At 30.4% G+C, this 20,325-nt stretch overlaps 1 protein-coding gene and 1 long non-coding RNA gene across 2 annotated transcripts in view; one reads left to right on the forward strand and one right to left on the reverse strand.

Annotated features, from left to right (window-relative positions):
* LOC122250132 (Fanconi anemia group J protein homolog) overlaps positions 1-20,325 on the forward strand; it is a 619,197-nt gene that overhangs the window by 319,759 nt on the left and 279,113 nt on the right. The gene's annotated exons all lie outside the window — the stretch shown is intronic.
* LOC147469754 (uncharacterized) lies at positions 717-4,013 on the reverse strand. The gene is made up of 2 exons (XR_015191893.1): positions 2,341-4,013; positions 717-2,204 (listed from the first exon to the last, which is right to left on the reverse strand). It is a non-coding gene; the product is annotated as an uncharacterized LOC147469754 (long non-coding RNA).

Consider the following 20,325-nt stretch of genomic DNA (forward strand, 5'->3'; position numbering starts at 1 on the left):
CATTTTTGGCATTTTTTCAGGATCGTCATATTTTTTTTCTTGCACCTTTTTTCTCGCAATTGATTTTTCCTTTAATATAACAAAAATCAGTGAATTGAACTGTAATCCGTTTCGTTATCATAATGGCTCTAACGTGTATTTTAAGCATTTTTGGCATTTTTTTTTCTTACACCTTTTTTCTCGCAATTGATTTTTCCTTTAATATAACAAAAATCAGTGAATTGAACTGTAATCCGTTTCGTTATCAGAATGGCTCTAACGTGTATTTTAAGCATTTTTGGCATTTTTTTTAGGATCGTCATATTTTTTTTTCTTGCACCTTTTTTCTCGCAATTGATTTTTCCTTTAATATAACAAACATCAGTGAATTGAACTGTAATCCGTTTCGTTATCAGAATGGCTCTAACGTGTATTTTAAGCATTGTTGGCATTTTTTTCAGGATCGTCATATATTTTTTTTCTTGCACCTTTTTTTTCGCAATTGATTTTTCCTTTAATATAACAAACATCAGTGAATTGAACTGTAATCCGTTTCGTTATCAGAATGGCTCTAACGTGTATTTTAATCATTTTTGGCCTTTTTTCAGGATCGTCATTTTTTTTTTTTCTTGCACCTTTTTTTTCGCAATTGATTTTTCCTTTAATATAACAAACATCAGTGAATTGAACTGTAATCCGTTTCGTTATCAGAATGGCTCTAACGTGTATTTTAAGCATTTTTGGCATTTTTTCAGGATCGTCATATTTTTTTTTCTTGCACCTTTTTTTTCGCAATTGATTTTTCCTTTAATATAACAAAAATCAGTGAATTGAACTGTAATCCGTTTCGTTATCAGAATGGCTCTAACGTGTATTTTAAGCATTTTTGGCATTTTTTCAGGATCGTCATATTTTTTTTTCTTGCACCTTTTTTCTCGCAATTGATTTTTCCTTTAATATAACAAAAATCAGTGAATTGAACTGTAATCCGTTTCGTTATCAGAATGGCTCTAACGTGTATTTTAAGCATTTTTGGCATTTTTTCAGGATCGTCATATTTTTTTTTCTTGCACCTTTTTTTCGCAATTGATTTTTCCTTTAATATAACAAAAATCAGTGAATTGAACTGTAATCCGTTTCGTTATCAGAATGGCTCTAACGTGTATTTTAAGCATTTTTGGCATTTTTTCAGGATCGTCATATTTTTTTTTTCTTGCACCTTTTTTTTCGCAATTGATTTTTCCTTTAATATAACAAAAATCAGTGAATTGAACTGTAATCCGTTTCGTTATCAGAATGGCTCTAACGTGTATTTTAAGCATTTTTGGCATTTTTTCAGGATCGTCATATTTTTTTTTCTTGCACCTTTTTTTCTCGCAATTGATTTTTCCTTTAATATAACAAAAATCAGTGAATTGAACTGTAATCCGTTTCGTTATCAGAATGGCTCTAACGTGTATTTGGCATTTTTTCAGGATCGTCATATTTTTTTTTCTTGCACCTTTTTTCTCGCAATTGATTTTTCCTTTAATATAACAAAAATCAGTGAATTGAACTGTAATCCGTTTCGTTATCAGAATGGCTCTAACGTGTATTTTAAGCATTGTTGGCATTTTTTTCAGGATCGTCATATATTTTTTTTCTTGCACCTTTTTTTTCGCAATTGATTTTTCCTTTAATATAACAAACATCAGTGAATTGAACTGTAATCCGTTTCGTTATCAGAATGGCTCTAACGTGTATTTTAAGCATTTTTTCAGGATCGTCATATTTTTTTTTCTTGCACCTTTTTTCTCGCAATTGATTTTTCCTTTAATATAACAAAAATCAGTGAATTGAACTGTAATCCGTTTCGTTATCAGAATGGCTCTAACGTGTATTTTAAGCATTTTTGGCATTTTTTCAGGATCGTCATATTTTTTTTTCTTGCACCTTTTTTTTCGCAATTGATTTTTCCTTTAATATAACAAAAATCAGTGAATTGAACTGTAATCCGTTTCGTTATCAGAATGGCTCTAACGTGTATTTTAAGCATTTTTGGCATTTTTTCAGGATCGTCATATTTTTTTTTCTTTCACCTTTTTTCTCGCAATTGATTTTTCCTTTAATATAACAAAAATCAGTGAATTGAACTGTAATCCGTTTCGTTATCAGAATGGCTCTAACGTGTATTTTAAGCATTTTTGGCATTTTTTCAGGATCGTCATATTTTTTTTTTCTTGCACCTTTTTTCGCAATTGATTTTTCCTTTAATATAACAAAAATCAGTGAATTGAACTGTAATCCGTTTCGTTATCAGAATGGCTCTAACGTGTATTTTAAGCATTTTTTCAGGATCGTCATATTTTTTTTTTCTTGCACCTTTTTTCTCGCAATTGATTTTTCCTTTAATATAACAAAAATCAGTGAATTGAACTGTAATCCGTTTCGTTATCAGAATGGCTCTAACGTGTATTTTAAGCATTTTTGGCATTTTTTCAGGATCGTCATATTTTTTTTTTTTCTTGCACCTTTTTTTTCGCAATTGATTTTTCCTTTAATATAACAAAAATCAGTGAATTGAACTGTAATCCGTTTCGTTATCAGAATGGCTCTAACGTGTATTTTAAGCATTTTTGGCATTTTTGGAATTGAACTGTAATCCGGATAATAGCTAAATGCACTGTTTTTCGTTATATTAGAGCAAAAAATAAATGCGGATAATTGCTAAATGCACTGTTTTTCGTTATATTAGAGCAAAAAATAAATGCGAGAAAAAAGGAAAAAAAATAATGCATCTACTAAAAATATAAAAAATGGTAAAATATTATGATATAGGCATTTTGATGATGAAAAGGAGTACAGTAAAATGCGCTGACTTTCGTTATATTAGAGCAAAAAGGAAGTGAGAGAAAAATGGAGAAATAAAAAAATAATAAATATATCAATATCCCGAAAATACCAAAGATGCTTAAAATACACGTTAGAGCCATTCTGATAATGGAAAGGATAATAGCTAATGCACTCTTTTTCGTTATACTAGAGCAAAAAATAAATGCGAGAAAAAAGGAAAAAAAAAAGAATGCATCTACTAAAAATATAAAAAATGGTAAAATATTATGATATAGGCATTTTGATGATGAAAAGGAGTACAGTAAAATGCGCTGACTTTCGTTATATTAGAGCAAAAAGGAAGTGAGAGAAAAATGGAGAAATAAAAAAATAATAAATATATCAATATCCCGAAAATACCAAAGATGCTTAAAATACACGTTAAAGCCATTCTGATAATGGAAAGGATAATAGCTAATGCACTCTTTTTCGTTATACTAGAGCAAAAAATAAATGCGAGAAAAAAAGGAAAAAAAAAGAATGCATCTACTAAAAATATAAAAAATGGTAAAATATTATGATATAGGCATTTTGATGATGAAAAGGAGTACAGTAAAATGCGCTGACTTTCGTTATATTAGAGCAAAAAGGAAGTGAGAGAAAAATGGAGAAATAAAAAAATAATAAATATATCAATATCCCGAAAATACCAAAGATGCTTAAAATACACGTTAGAGCCATTCTCATAATGGAAAGGATAATAGCTAATGCACTCTTTTTCGTTATACTAGAGCAAAAAATAAATGCGAGAAAAAAGGAAAAAAAAAGAATGCATCTACTAAAAATATAAAAAATGGTAAAATATTATGATATAGGCATTTTGATGATGAAAAGGAGTACAGTAAAATGCGCTGACTTTCGTTATATTAGAGCAAAAAGGAAGTGAGAGAAAAATGGAGAAATAAAAAATAATAAATATATCAATATCCCGAAAATACCAAAGATGCTTAAAATACACGTTAGAGCCATTCTGATAATGGAAAGGATAATAGCTAATGCACTCTTTTTCGTTATACTAGAGCAAAAAATAAATGCGAGAAAAAAGGAAAAAAAAAGAATGCATCTACTAAAAATATAAAAAATGGTAAAATATTATGATATAGGCATTTTGATGATGAAAAGGAGTACAGTAAAATGCGCTGACTTTCGTTATATTAGAGCAAAAAGGAAGTGAGAGAAAAATGTTGAAATAAAAAAATAATAAATATATCAATATCCCGAAAATACCAAAGATGCTTAAAATACACGTTAGAGCCATTCTGATAATGGAAAGGATAATAGCTAATGCACTCTTTTTCGTTATACTAGAGCAAAAAATAAATGCGAGAAAAAAGGGAAAAAAATAATGCATCTACTAAAAATATAAAAAATGGTAAAATATTATGATATAGGCATTTTGATGATGAAAAGGAGTACAGTAAAATGCGCTGACTTTCGTTATATTAGAGCAAAAAGGAAGTGAGAGAAAAATGGAGAAATAAAAAAATAATAAATATATCAATATCCCGAAAATACCAAAGATGCTTAAAATACACGTTAGAGCCATTCTGATAATGGAAAGGATAATAGCTAATGCACTCTTTTTCGTTATACTAGAGCAAAAAATAAATGCGAGAAAAAAGGAAAAAAAAAGAATGCATCTACTAAAAAAATAAAAAAAGCGTAAAATATTATGATATAGGCATTTTGATGATGAAAAGGAGTACAGTAAAATGCGCTGACTTTCGTTATATTAGAGCAAAAAGGAAGTGAGAGAAAAATGGAGAAATAAAAAAATAATAAATATATCAATATCCCGAAAATACCAAAGATGCTTAAAATACACGTTAGAGCCATTCTGATAATGGAAAGTATAATAGCTAATGCACTCTTTTTCGTTATACTAGAGCAAAAAATAAATGCGAGAAAAAAGGAAAAAAAATAATGCATCTACTAAAAATATAAAAAATGGTAAAATATTATGATATAGGCATTTTGATGATGAAAAGGAGTACAGTAAAATGCGCTGACTTTCGTTATATTAGAGCAAAAAGGAAGTGAGAGAAAAATGGAGAAATAAAAAAATAATAAATATATCAATATCCCGAAAATACCAAAGATGCTTAAAATACACGTTAGAGCCATTCTGATAATGGAAAGTATAATAGCTAATGCACTCTTTTTCGTTATACTAGAGCAAAAAATAAATGCGAGAAAAAAGGAAAAAAAAAGAATGCATCTACTAAAAATATAAAAAATGGTAAAATATTATGATATAGGCATTTTCATGATGAAAAGGAATACAGTAAAATGCGCTGACTTTCGTTATATTAGAGCAAAAAGGAAGTGAGAGAAAAATGGAGAAATAAAAAAATAATAAATATATCAATATCCCGAAAATACCAAAGATGCTTAAAATACACGTTAGAGCCATTCTGATAATGGAAAGGATAATAGCTAATGCACTCTTTTTCGTTATACTAGAGCAAAAATAAATGCGAGAAAAAAGGAAAAAAAAATAATGCATCTACTAAAAATATAAAAAATGGTAAAATATTATGATATAGGCATTTTGATGATGAAAAGGAGTACAGTAAAATGCGCTGACTTTCGTTATATTAGAGCAAAAAGGAAGTGAGAGAAAAATGGAGAAATAAAAAAATAATAAATATATCAATATCCCGAAAATACCAAAGATGCTTAAAATACACGTTAGAGCCATTCTGATAATGGAAAGGATAATAGCTAATGCACTCTTTTTCGTTATACTAGAGCAAAAAATAAATGCGAGAAAAAAGGAAAAAAAAAGAATGCATCTACTAAAAATATAAAAAATGGTAAAATATTATGATATAGGCATTTTGATGATGAAAAGGAGTACAGTAAAATGCGCTGACTTTCGTTATATTAGAGCAAAAAGGAAGTGAGAGAAAAATGGAGAAATAAAAAAATAATAAATATATCAATATCCCGAAAATACCAAAGATGCTTAAAATACACGTTAGAGCCATTCTGATAATGGAAAGGATAATAGCTAATGCACTCTTTTTCGTTATACTAGAGCAAAAAATAAATGCGAGAAAAAGAGAAAATAAAAGAATGCATCTACTAAAAATATAAAAATGGTAAAATATTATGATATAGGTATTTTGATGATGAAAAGGAGTACAGTAAAATGCGCTGACTTTCGTTATATTAGAGCAAAAAGGAAGTGAGAGAAAAATGGAGAAATAAAAAAATAATAAATATATCAATATCCCGAAAATACCAAAGATGCTTAAAATACACGTTAGAGCCATTCTGATAATGGAAAGGATAATAACTAATGCACTCTTTTTCGTTATACTAGAGCAAAAAATAAATGCGAGAAAAAAGAAAAAAAAAATAATGCATCTACTAAAAATATAAAAAATGGTAAAATATTGTGTTTAGGATTTTGCATGAGGAAAAAAGTACAGTAAAATGCGCTGACTTTCGTTATATTAGAGCAAAAAGGAAGTGAGAGAAAATGGAAAAATAAAAATAATAAATATATCAATATCCCGAAAATACCAAAGATGCTTAAAATACACGTTAGAGCCATTCTGATAATGGAAAGGATAATAGCTAATGCACTCTTTTTCGTTATACTAGAGCAAAAAATAAATGCGAGAAAAAAGGAAAAAAAAAAGAATGCATCTACTAAAAATATAAAAAATGTGTAACGTGTATTTTAAGCATCTTTGGTATTTTCGGGATATTGATATATTTTTTATTTTTTTACTTCTCCATTTTTCTCTCACTTCCTTTTTGCTCTAATATAACGAAAGTCAGCGCATTTTACTGTACTCCTTTTCATCATCAAAATGCCTATATCATAATATTTTACCATTTTTTATATTTTTAGTAGATGCATTATTTTTTTTTTCTTTTTTCTCGCATTTATTTTTTGCTCTAGTATAACGAAAAAGAGTGCATTAGCTATTATCCTTTCCATTATCAGAATTGCTCTAACGTGTATTTTAAGCATCTTTGGTATTTTCGGGATATTGATATATTTATTATTTTTTTATTTCTCCATTTTTCTCTCAATTCCTTTTTGCTCTAATATAACGAAAGTCAGCGCATTTTACTGTACTCCTTTTCATCATCAAAATGCCTATATCATAATATTTTACCATTTTTTATATTTTTAGTAGATGCATTCTTTTTTTTCCTTTTTTCTCGCATTTATTTTTTGCTCTAGTATAACGAAAAAGAGTGCATTAGCTATTATCCTTTCCATTATCAGAATGGCTCTAACGTGTATTTTAAGCATCTTTGGTATTTTCGGGATATTGATATATTTATTATTTTTTTATTTCTCCATTTTTCTCTCACTTCCTTTTTGCTCTAATATAACGAAAGTCAGCGCATTTTACTGTACTCCTTTTCATCATCAAAATGCCTATATCATAATATTTTACCATTTTTTATATTTTTAGTAGATGCATTCTTTTTTTTTTTCCTTTTTTCTCGCATTTATTTTTTGCTCTAGTATAACGAAAAAGAGTGCATTAGCTATTATCCTTTCCATTATCAGAATGGCTCTAACGTGTATTTTAAGCATCTTTGGTATTTTCGGGATATTGATATATTTATTATTTTTTTAATTCTCCATTTTTCTCTCACTTCCTTTTTGCTCTAATATAACGAAAGTCAGCGCATTTTACTGTACTCCTTTTCATCATCAAAATGCCTATATCATAATATTTTACCATTTTTTATATTTTTAGTAGATGCATTTTTTTTTTCCTTTTTTCTCGCATTTATTTTTTGCTCTAGTATAACGAAAAAGAGTGCATTAGCTATTATCCTTTCCATTATCAGAATGGCTCTAACGTGTATTTTAAGCATCTTTGGTATTTTCGGGATATTGATATATTTATTATTTTTTTATTTCTCCATTTTTCTCTCACTTCCTTTTTGCTCTAATATAACGAAAGTCAGCGCATTTTACTGTACTCCTTTTCATCATCAAAATGCCTATATCATAATATTTTACCATTTTTTATATTTTTAGTAGATGCATTATTTTTTTTCCCTTTTTTCTCGCATTTATTTTTTGCTCTAGTATAACGAAAAAGAGTGCATTAGCTATTATCCTTTCCATTATCAGAATGGCTCTAACGTGTATTTTAAGCATCTTTGGTATTTTCGGGATATTGATATATTTTTTATTTTTTATTTCTCCATTTTTCTCTCACTTCCTTTTTGCTCTAATATAACGAAAGTCAGCGCATTTTACTGTACTCCTTTTCATCATCAAAATGCCTATATCATAATATTTTACCATTTTTTATATTTTTAGTAGATGCATTCTTTTTTTTTCCTTTTTTCTCGCATTTATTTTTTGCTCTAGTATAACGAAAAAGAGTGCATTAGCTATTATCCTTTCCATTATCAGAATGGCTCTAACGTGTATTTTAAGCATCTTTGGTATTTTCGGGATATTGATATATTTATTATTTTTTTATTTCTCCATTTTTCTCTCACTTCCTTTTTGCTCTAATATAACGAAAGTCAGCGCATTTTACTGTACTCCTTTTCATCATCAAAATGCCTATATCATAATATTTTACCATTTTTTATATTTTTAGTAGATGCATTCTTTTTTTTTTCCTTTTTTCTCGCATTTATTTTTTGCTCTAGTATAACGAAAAAGAGTGCATTAGCTATTATCCTTTCCATTGTCTGTTGTTGTTTTTTTCGTCTTGGCTTACTTGGTTTTTTAATGATTTCCAGGCGTTTGGAGTTGAGCTACTTTTTTATTGGTTTTATTTCCTTTTCTTTGTCTTTGGCTTTTTCTGTCATGATTTCCTGGGCATTTAAACAAAAATCTTCCGTTCTTGTTGAAGGGCAGGACGTTGAAGGATAGGATTAAGAAGGAAATAAGAGAAAGAATGGCAGTGGGAGAGGTGCGAGAGGCCAGGCTGAAGTGGGTGGGGCACGTTGTGCGGAGAGAGGAGAGCTACGTAGGGAATAGAGTGAGGGAAGAGGTGGTTGGGCAGAGGAGGGGAAAATCAAAGAGATGGAAAGACTGTGTGAAGGAGGATCTAAACGCAAAGGGATTGAAGGAAGAAATTGGTAATAACTGTTATTGATATCATTATTATTTTCGTTTTTTTTACCATTATTGTTTATTCATTAATCTTATTATCATTATTAGTATTATTATTTTCATCAATATCATTATTATCATTATCATTATTATGAATATCAGAATCAAAACAATATATTTGGTATTATTTGCATCATTATGAACATTATTATCATTATTGTCCTTAATAATCTTATTGTTATCATTATCATCATTATAATTATCAACATTATCATTGTTATCATGGATCATTAGTATCATCAAAATTATTATCATAATCTTGATCACTAATAATTTCATTGTAATCATTATTATCACCATCATCAATTGTTAATGTTATCATTATCAACATTTTTGCTCTTATTATGTCATCATTATCATTATCATTATCACCATTATCAAAATTTTCATTTTTAACGTCAGTATTGCCATTATTTTTTTTTTTTATTATCAATGTCATTATCTTATGCTCATGTCTTCCTTAATATTTTATTAACAGCGTTATCCTTATCATCATTTATATTATTATCGTAACTATTCCTATTATCATAATTATCATAGCTATTAAATAATCATTACTATGATCAATTCTATCACTATCAATATTATAATTATTAATTATATTAATATTATTGTAATTATTGTTGCTATCATCATTATTATTGTCATTATTACTAGTGGTAGTAACAGCAGTAATTTCCTTATTATTATCATATTATCACTATTATTATTATCATTATTATTGTTATCATTATTCATTTAGTCATTACTGATGACAATATTGTCATTATCACCGGCATCATTGTTAGTGTCATTACCATTACTTCCCTTATTATTGGTATTGTCACTATTATCATAATCATCATTATTGTCATTAGTATTATCATGTTCGCTATTATCGTTATAGCTATTAGCATGTTTTTTATTAGTAGTAGTATTAATATCATTATCATTTAAATCATTATCACTATAACAATAATGATGATAATTATTATCATTATCATGATAGTCACTGTGACTGCCTTTATTCATATCATCATTACTATCTTCCTCATTGCTACTTCTGTTATTATCATTACTATTATTACCATTATGGTTACTTTTGTTATTATCATAATGATGATCGTTATCTTAATCACAATGATCACTATTATCATTTTTATAATCAATATCATTATCATGGTAATAATGAAGATAATTTATTATACCTTTGTAATTGTGATCATCATCATTATCATTTTTTAGTCGATGCTTTTCTTATTATCAATAATGGATATTGTTATTAGTATTAACAGTTTATTACCATTAATATAGTCATCATCATTAGTATTCTTATTCTTATTTTTATAGTTTTTATTATTTTGATTTTATTATCATGATTAGCCTAATTACCATCATCATTGTTATTATCATTATCGTCATTATTATTATCATTATTATCATCATTTGGATTATTGTTGTAATTGTTAGTAGTAACATTATTATCAAAGTTATTATTGTTTGTATTATTATTTATATTATCATCATCATTGATTGCATTACGATTTTTATCATTATTCTTATTATTATCATAATTATCATTTGTATTACCCTTATTAACATTATTATCATCATTACGGAATAATAAGGCGCTATCTATCTGCAGCGTCACCTATTACCACTTCGGGGTGGAGCAGAGACACCGTCGGGCGACCCCGTGCCACTGTGGCGCATCTTCGAAATGGTAATCTTTGTAGTTATTTGTTTCTTCCTCTACTAAAACACATTTGAGTTCATAGGACACTCAGGCCTAGGATAGTTTATGTCAAATAGTAAATGTGACTTCATTCAATCCCTGATAATACTTTTGTTTTAATTCATTCATATTGGTATGTGAAGGGAAGTTGAATATGTTAACATCATGCATCTGTAAGCATGAAAAAAGTTAAGCTTACTTCTTCAAATAGCAGTTGTGCAGATTAGCAGTCAGTAAATAGATCTTATTTGTGCAAATATTCCATGACATCTCAATTAGATAAAAACAATGTTCTAGGCTTTTAATATTTTTGTTTATTCACCTAGGTGTGGTATACTTTATATTTCCATAATATTTTCACTGTAATAAAACACAAAAGTTATCCACACATCAGAGCAGATTTTTCGCTTTAATGGCGATTAAATATGGATAATATTATACGTGCATTGCAGAAGTAGTGTTGAAAATGGACATTACACGACGCACATTACTTGCTAAAAATAAAGGTTATCTCTGTAACTGAACTAAATTCAGCTCTTTTATTGTTTTTTTTCCGTGAGTTGCCGCTTTGAATTATCTTGGCATGGTTGTATGAAAATGTAAGAAAGAGAAGGGAAATGGTTGACTTTTAATCATTTAATCAAAATGTAATCAAATTCGAACGTATTCCTCTGATTGTGACTATATACTTTAATATCCTTTAATCAGCTACAATTAACTACAAAAATACATCCAGTGCACTTTTTGCTCTCGTGCATATATTTTCCATATCCAAAACTAGGTAAATTCAGTTTCTTACGAGTTAATGAATAAACGTAATCCTAGTCTAAGGATTCAAACTATTATTTATCACCCATTTATCAAAGCTATTTATAATGGTATTTATTTGAATTATAAGATATGCTAATCATTATAATCTTACTTCTTTTTTGCATAAATATTGCTGTAATATTTGTAATATTTAGCATTTTCGTCATCGGTGATGGTTCTCGCATGTTGGCGGCCTTCCTGTATAGGTTGGCACGCGTGTGGAGGGAGCTATCTCTCTCGAAAAAAAAAGGTGGAAATACGACAGCGAATGATTGCGAGTGATTATCACTTAATCAATTCAGATTATTCTCATCTCCTAAATCATCATTATTATTGTAAATATGATCATTATCATAATTATTAGGAAAATTGTTATCATTAATACTAATATTACCAGAACTACTGTAACACACCAAACACGCGGCAGTCAGGAGCTCTCTCACGGCGAGCCGAAATTCAGTTCCGCTCAGTCATCGATAGCCATAACAAAGCCGATTATGTGATGAAGGCCATCACAGAAAATATGTTCCCTCGAATAACGGTGTAATTGGACGAAAAAGATAACGATGTTAATTATGAGGACCTCAAGACCTATAACCGGCAGGAGTTTATCTCTTAGTCAGCGCTTGTGCTCAGCGACTCCTCAGCATGCCACAGCAACCACACTGGGCGACAACACAGCCCAAAAAGCGTGAAAGGGCTGCCGCCCGTCACGATAAGAATAAGGATAGCTGGATTTGCGAAGCAGATGTTTCGCCGGGCCTATGTGCACTGAGGCGAGCCCGCCTGTGTCAGCTTGTGTTGTGTAAGGATATCTGTCATGGGGAAGCCCGGAAATACATCCACCCGTTCACTTCCCCTTAAGGAGATCAAGTCCCATTCCCCAGGTGCAAGTCCCTCAAGAGGGTCTGGTTGCGTTCGTTAGTCCTTGTTTAAGATAATAAATAGTAAAAAAGTAGGAATAAAAGTATAAAAATGCCCAGAAGCAAATAGTTCCAAAGTTAAAATACTCTTAAAAAGATGAATAAAAGAAAAATTAAAGTAAAATGACTTGGGCGTCTCTGGCTGGTGTTGGCCAGTGTATCTCTCTCACAAGATTGTTATTACAATAGCGTCCAGCTTTGTCCTAAATGGCATGTAACTCGAGTCAGTACAACCTTGCTTTTGCTACTCCTGCGTCGCCACAAGGGTATTCCAGGGAGGGTCAGAGAAACACCAAGTTCCAGAGGCAACTGATTTATTTTTCAGCTCGTCGGCTATTTATAGCCGGCGGGCTACTGATGTGGAAAATATGTTCTTATTTAGATGAAACAAATTTGAAAAACATTTGAAAACTCAAAACATTAATATTGATAATCTTGTTTCATGTTTAATAAGTAAAACGTGCAAATGCAATTTTAAACATTTAAAACAAACAGGAAAACGTAACATTATAACTATAAAATCAGCCAAATAGCGTGACATTTAACATAAAATACAAGTATCACATAAGAGGAAATTATTAAGCAGAACATTACAAATACAAAAAGCTTAAAAAGACAAATACACAATACAAAAAAATAGAGAATAAAAGTGGATGTGGCCTTCGTGGTACGTAAAAAGGATCTATAGTAAAAATAATTAAAACGTTTTCAAAATATAAAAGGTATATATACGTAAATATATATATGTATATATATATATATATATATATATATATATATATATATATATATATATATATATATATATATATATATATATATATGAATATCCGTGTGTGTGTGTGTGTGTATATTTCATATCCCCAATGAATCGGAAAAAAAGTGAATATAAACAGCAAAGCATAAGATCGTTGGTTAAACAGAGAAAGTGTTAATATGAACACATTTCTGAATAGAAATATATGTGTGTGTGTGTGTGTGTATGTGTATGTGTGTGTGTGTGTGTGTGTGTGTCTGTATTTGTGTATACATACGCTGTATCCCCAAGGGACATGAGAAATAAATGCGATTTGAAACAGAAATATATAAGCGTTGTTTAAACCCAATTTTCTCTCTCTCACTCTCTCTCACTTTCTAATTTGTATTTCTATACTCTCTCTCTCTTATCGATACTAATCAGCGTATCTTTGGTATTTTAATCATTTTTATTTTATATATTTACATATTATTTTTGTCTTATTTCCCCTTTTTTTCTGTCACTTCCTTTTTGCTCTAATATAACGATAATCAGCGGATTTAACTATACTCCTTTCCATTATCAAAATGGCTATAATATGTATTTTCAGCAGTTTTGGTATTTTTAGTAGTTGCATTTTTTTTTCTTTTTTTTCATTTATTTTTTGCTCTTATGTAACGAAAACCAGCGATTTTAGCTATAATTCTTTTCATGATCAGAATGGCTCAAACGTGTATTTTAATAATTTTTGGTGTTTTGGGGATCTTTATATATTATTATTATTTTTTTATTTCCCCTTTTTCTCTCATTTCCTTTTTGCTCTAATATAACGATAATCAGCGCATTTAACTATACGTTCCATTATCAAAATGGCTATAATATGTAATTTTAGCAGTTTTGGTATTTTTAGTAGCATTTTTTTTTCTGTCATATATCTTTTACTCTAATGTAACGAAAACCAACGTTTTTAGCTAAAATCATTTTCATGATCAGAATGGCTCAAACGTGTATATTTATATATCATTATTATTTTCTTAATTTCCCCTTTTTTTCTCTCACTTCCTTTTTGCTCTAATATAACGATAATCAGCGCATTTAACTATACTTTCCATTATCAAAATTACTATAATATATATTTTAGCAGTTTTGGTAATTTTAGTAGTTGCATTATTTCTCCTTTTTTTCTCCTTTTTCATTATCAGAATGGCTCTAAAGTGTATTTTAAGATTTATTTTTCATGATCGTATATATTACTTGCTTTTTTATCTTACCTTTTTTTCTCGCAATTGCTTTTTCCTTTGATATAATGAAAATCAGTGCATTTAACTGTAATCCGTTTCATTATTAGAATGGGTCTAACATGTATTTTAAACTTTTTTTTATTTTTTATTCAGGATCGTAGATATTACATTTTTTTTCTTGCATTTTTTTTCTCGCAATTGTTTTTTACTTTAATATAAAGAAAATCAGCGCATTTAACTGTAATCTATTTTATTATCAAAATGGTTTTAACGTATTTTAAGAATATGTTTTTTTTTTCTTTGTTTGTTTTTAAGGATCGTATATATTACTTGCATTTTTTTCTTGCACCTTTTTGCTTTAATATAAAGAGAATCAGCGCAATCTAGCCACTAGGGGGGCAAGCCAGCCCAACTTAGCGCCGGTCCCAAGCCCGGATAAATAGAGAGGGTTAAGGTCAGGAAGGGCATCCGCTTGTAAAATCCATGCCAAAACCCTATGAAATGAGCCAAATCCAAGGAGTACCCAATGCTAGGTTGTCACCCGTAAGTGACCCACAGACATCGCCCTAACTCTGTGGACCAGCGAGGGCTACCGCATCAAGAACGGGTGCGGCCAAAGAAGTTAGTTCAACCACCACTGAGAGTTGGGACTTTGAATGTTGGTTCTATGACCGGCAGAGGTAGAGGCTTAGCTGATCTCATGACGAAGCGTAAAGTAGATATACTATGTGTGCAAGAAACTAGATGGGCTGGGAATAAGGCAAAAGAGTTAGGAGATGGATATAAGCTGATATATGGGGGGGGCTAATAAAGATGGGAGAAATGGGATTGGAATCATTTTATCGCGAGAGATGAAGGGGTTGGTAACAGAAGTAAATAGGGAAAGTGACAGAATCATTTGGATAAGATTAGCTTTGGATGAGTTTTCACTTAATATATTTAGTGTATATGCACCTCAGACTGGTTGCACTGAGGAAGAGAAAGAACGTTTTTGGGTAGAATTTTAAGAAGAAAGAGGCAAGGTAGATGAAAGTGAGAGATGCATAGTTGCAGGAGATTTAAATGGACATATTGGTAATGGTAATGAGGCTGTCAGCCGTGTGCATGGAGGATATGGTTATGGGAATGGAAACGAAGAAGGGGAGAGAATTATTGATTTTGCAGTATCGTTTGATATGGTTATAGGGAATACGCTATTCAAAAAGAGAAATGAACATCTTATTACCTTTAAAAGCGGAGATAGGACAAGTCAAATTGATTTCCTCCTGTATGGTAGAAGGAACATATGCGAGGTCAAAAATTGTAAAGTAATACATGAAGACCACATAGCAGCACAGCATCGCCTAGTTGTGTTAGACCTATCAATAGCTGTTGCCCGAAAACAGAAAAGAGGGGTTAGGACACAGAAAAAAATTAAGTGGTTCAAGCTGAAGGAGCAGGATTTAAAACAACAATTTAAAATTAGAATTCTAAATAATATTGATGTTAACATGGATGATGTCAATGCATGGTGGAATAGAACGAGTAAAAACATCTTAATAGCAGGTAAAGAAATCCTAGGAGAGAGCAGTGGAAAAATTTGGGAAAATAAGGAGACCTGGTGGTTCAATGAAGACGTACAACAAAAAGTTAACTTAAAGAGGGCTGCCAAGAAAAAGTGGGAAGAAAGTAAACTTGAAATAGATAGGGAAGCATATAGAATTAGATGTAAGGAAGCTAAGAAATCAGTAGCTATTGCAAAGTCAGAAGCATATAACAAACTGTACGAAGATTTAGACACTAAAGAAGGACAGGGAAAGATTTTCAAATTAGCTAAATCAAGAAATAAGAGTACAAAAGATATAACGCATATTAGACAAATGAGAGATGAAAACGGTAACATAATAAAGAAAGAAAGGGATATACTAACTAGATGGAAGGAATACTTTGAAAAAACTATTAAATGAGGAAAATGAGAGACTAGTTAGAGAGGATGGAGAACCAAATAACCAAGAGATAGCTGAGGTAACTAGACAGGAGGTAGAAATAGCCCTGAAAAAGATGAAAACTGGAAAAGCCACTGGAAGTGTGGAAAGCTTTAGGGCAGGATGGTATTAGTATTCTGAACATACTTATGAAACAAATTATGGAAAAAGAAGCCATACCAGAACAATGGAGGAAAAGCACCCTAATACCAATTTTTAAAGAGAAAGGGGATTTCCAATGCTGTGAAAATTACCGTGGGATAAAATTAATGTCACACACCTTAAAGTTGTTTGAAAGAATTTTGGACAGTAGGCTTAGGCAAGTGGTGGAAATTGGTAGGCAACAACTGGGCTTTATGAAAGGACTTGGGACAATTGATGGTATTTTCTCCCTTAGGCAAATAATGGAAAAAATATCAGGAGAAGCAGAAAGTGTTACATATGGTATTCATCGATTTGGAGAAAGCATATGATAGGGTGCCACGACAGGAGGTTTGGAGAGGGCTACGTGAAAGAGGAGTGCAAGAAAAGTATGTAAGGGTTATCAAAGAATGCTATAAGGATGTTACTACTAGAGTTAGAAGCACAGTAGGAACAACGGAAAACTTCCATGTTAAGGTTGGTCTACACCAGGGGTCAGCACTTAGCCCATTATTATTTAATATTGTATTCGATGTTATTACTCAAAATGTTAGGGAGGACCCACCATGGTGCATTTTATATGCAGATGACGTAGTAGAAAGTAGAAGAGGATTAGAAACCAAGTTAGAAGAATGGAGATGTGCATTAGAGAGTAGAGGCATGAAAATTAGCAGGTCTAAAACAGAGTACTTCTCAACTGATATGGGTGACCAATTGGCCTCAATACAACTGAATGGAATTAGGTTGAAAAGAACAAATACTTTTAAATACCTTGGGTCTATGGTAGATGAAAGTACAGGGATGGAAAGGGAAGTTACTCATAGAATTCAGTGTGGATGGAACAACTGGAGGAAGGTGTCAGGGGTCATTTGCGATAAAAGAGTGCCAGTTAAACTTAAAGGAAAGGTACACAAAACCGTAGTCAGACCAGCCTTAACCTACAGCCTGGAAGCAGCACCTCTTAAACAGAAAGAGGAAAGAAAGTTAGATGTGACAGAGATGAAAATGCTTAGGTGGATGTCAGGAGTTACCAGGAAAGATAGGATCAGAAATGAATATATCAGAGGGACAGCCAAAGTAGGGGAAGTCTCAAAGAAAATCCAAGAGTCTAGGCTGAGGTGGTTTGGCCATGTAAAGAGAAGGGAGGGTGAAGAACATGCTGGGAGAGAGGTTATGGAAATGGAAGTAGAAGGGAATAGAAGAAAGGGTTTACCCAAAACCAGATGGAAAGATTGTATAAAAAGGGACTTGAAGGAAAAGACCATTGATGATATAGCAGTAGTATACAATAGGAGTACTTGGAGAAAGCTCATAAAAAACGGCGACCCCGAATAGGGATAAGCTGAAAAAAGATGATAAAGAGAATCAGCGCATTTAACTGTAATCCGTGTCATTATCAGAATGGCTCTAATGTGGATTTTAAGCATTTTTTTCAGGATCGTATATATTACTTGAATTTTTTTTCTTGCACCTTTTTTCGCAAATGCTTTTTCCTTTAATATAACGAAAATCAGCGCATTTAATCCGTTTAATTATTAGAATGGCTCTAAAATGGATTTAAGATTTTTTTTCAGGGTCGTATATATTACTTGAATTTTTTTTCTTGCACATTTTTTCGCAAATGCTTTTTCCTTTAATATAACGAAAATAAACATATTTAACTATACCGTTTCATTATCAGAATGGCTCTAACGTGTATTTTAAGCATTTTCTTCAGGATCGTATATATTACTTGCAATTTTTTTCTTGCACCTTTTTTCTTGCAATTGCTTTTTCCTGTAATATAATGAAAATCAGTGCATTTAACTGTAATCCGTTTCATTATTAGAATGGCTCTAACGTGTATTTTAAACTTTTGTTTTTTTCAGGATCGTATATATTACATTTTTTTTCTTTGCACCTTTTTTCTCGCATTTTTTTTTTTTTTTACTTTAATATAAAGAAAATCAGCACATTCAACTGTAATCTATTTTATCATCAGAATGGCTCTAACTTATTTTAAGAATATGTTTTTTTTAAGGATCGTATATATTACTTGCATTTTTTTTCTTGCACCTTTTTGCTTTAATCTCTTTAGATTAAAGCAAAAAGGTGCAAGAAAAAAAAAATTTGCGCATCTAACCGTTTCAGTATCAGAATGGCTCTAACGTGTATTTTAAGCTTTTTTTCAGGATCGTTTATATTACTTAGTTTTTTTTTCCTTGCACCTCTTTTCGCAAATGCTTTTTCCTTTAATATAACGAAAATCAGCGCATTTAATCCGTTTACTTATTAGAATGTTTTTTTTAAGGATCGTATATATTACTTGCATTTTTTTCTTGCACCTTTTTGCTTTAATATAAAGAAAATCTGCGCAATTAACTGTAATCCGTTTCAGTATCAGAATGGCTCTAAAGAGGATTTTAAGCATTTTTTTTAACTATACCGTTTCATTATCAGAATGGCTCTAGCGTGTATTTTAAGCATTTTTTTCAGGATCGTACATATTACTTGCATTTTTTTCTTGCCCCTTTTCTCTCGCAATTGCTTTTTTCTTTTAATATAACGAAAATTAGCGTATTTAACTCTAATCAGTTTCATTAGCAGAATGGTTTTAAAGTGTTTTTTTCAGGATCGTATATATTATTTGCATTTTTTTTCTTGCACTTTTTTCTCGCAATTGCTTTTTCCTTTAATATAACGAAAATAAGCACATTTACCTGTAATCCGTTTCATTATCAGAATGGTTCTAAAGTGTTTTTTTTTCAGGATCATATATATTACTTGAATTTTTTTTCTTGCACCTTTTTTCTCGCAATTGCTTTTTCCTTTAATATAAAGAAAATCAGCGCATTTCACTGTAATCCGTTTCATTATTTGAATAGCTCTAACGTGTATTTTATGCAATTTTTTTTCAGGCTTATATATTAATTACTTTTTTTCTTGCACTTTTTTTTCTCGCAATTGCTTTTTCCTTTAATATAACGAAAATCGGCGTATTTAACTGTAATCCGTTTATTTATCAGAATGGCTCTAACGTGTATTTTAAGCATTTTTTTTTTCAGGGTCGTATATATTACGTTTTTTTTCTTGTACCTTTTTTCTAGCAATTTTGTTTTCCTTTAATGTAACGAAAATCAGCTCATTTAACTGTAATCCATTTCATTATCAGAATGGCTCTAACGTGTATTTTTTTTTTTTTTTTCAGGATCGTATATATTACTTGTATTTTTTTCTCGCACCTCTTTTCTTGCATTTGCTTATTCCTTTAATATAACGAAAATCAGCTCATTTAACTGTAATCCGTTTCATTATCAGAATGGCTCTAACGTGTATTTTAATTTTTTTTTCTTTCAGGATATTATATATTACTTCCTTTTTTTCTTTCACCTTTTTTCTCGCAATTACTTTTTCCTTTAATATAACGAAAATCATCGCATTTAACTGTAATCCATTCCATTATCAGAAAGACTCTAACGTGTATTTTAAGCATTTTTTTTCAGGATCGTATATATCACATGCATTTTCTTTTTCTTGCAATAACTTTTTCCTTTAAATCATTTGAATCTTTGAGAGTATTTTTTATGCAAGGTATTGCAATTATGATCGGAATGTCTTTTTTTTCGCAAAACACTGCGTTTTTAGCCAGAATATCATAATTCTATCATTTTATAGGTATTTTCATCATTTATTATTATTTTTTTTACTTTACGTTGCATATTTTGTAATAATTAATGGAAATACACTTTTTGCAGGAAAGCGCTGCATTTTGCTAATATTAACATTATTTCCTTTTTTAAAATATTATTTACATCATTGTGAGTATTTTTATAGGCTAAGGTAATTGCA

Source organism: Penaeus japonicus, unplaced genomic scaffold (assembly GCF_977035675.1).
Source record: "Penaeus japonicus unplaced genomic scaffold, GWHDUDI00000001_assembly GWHDUDI00000019, whole genome shotgun sequence".
In the NCBI taxonomy this organism is placed as follows: Eukaryota; Metazoa; Arthropoda; class Malacostraca; order Decapoda; family Penaeidae; genus Penaeus; species Penaeus japonicus.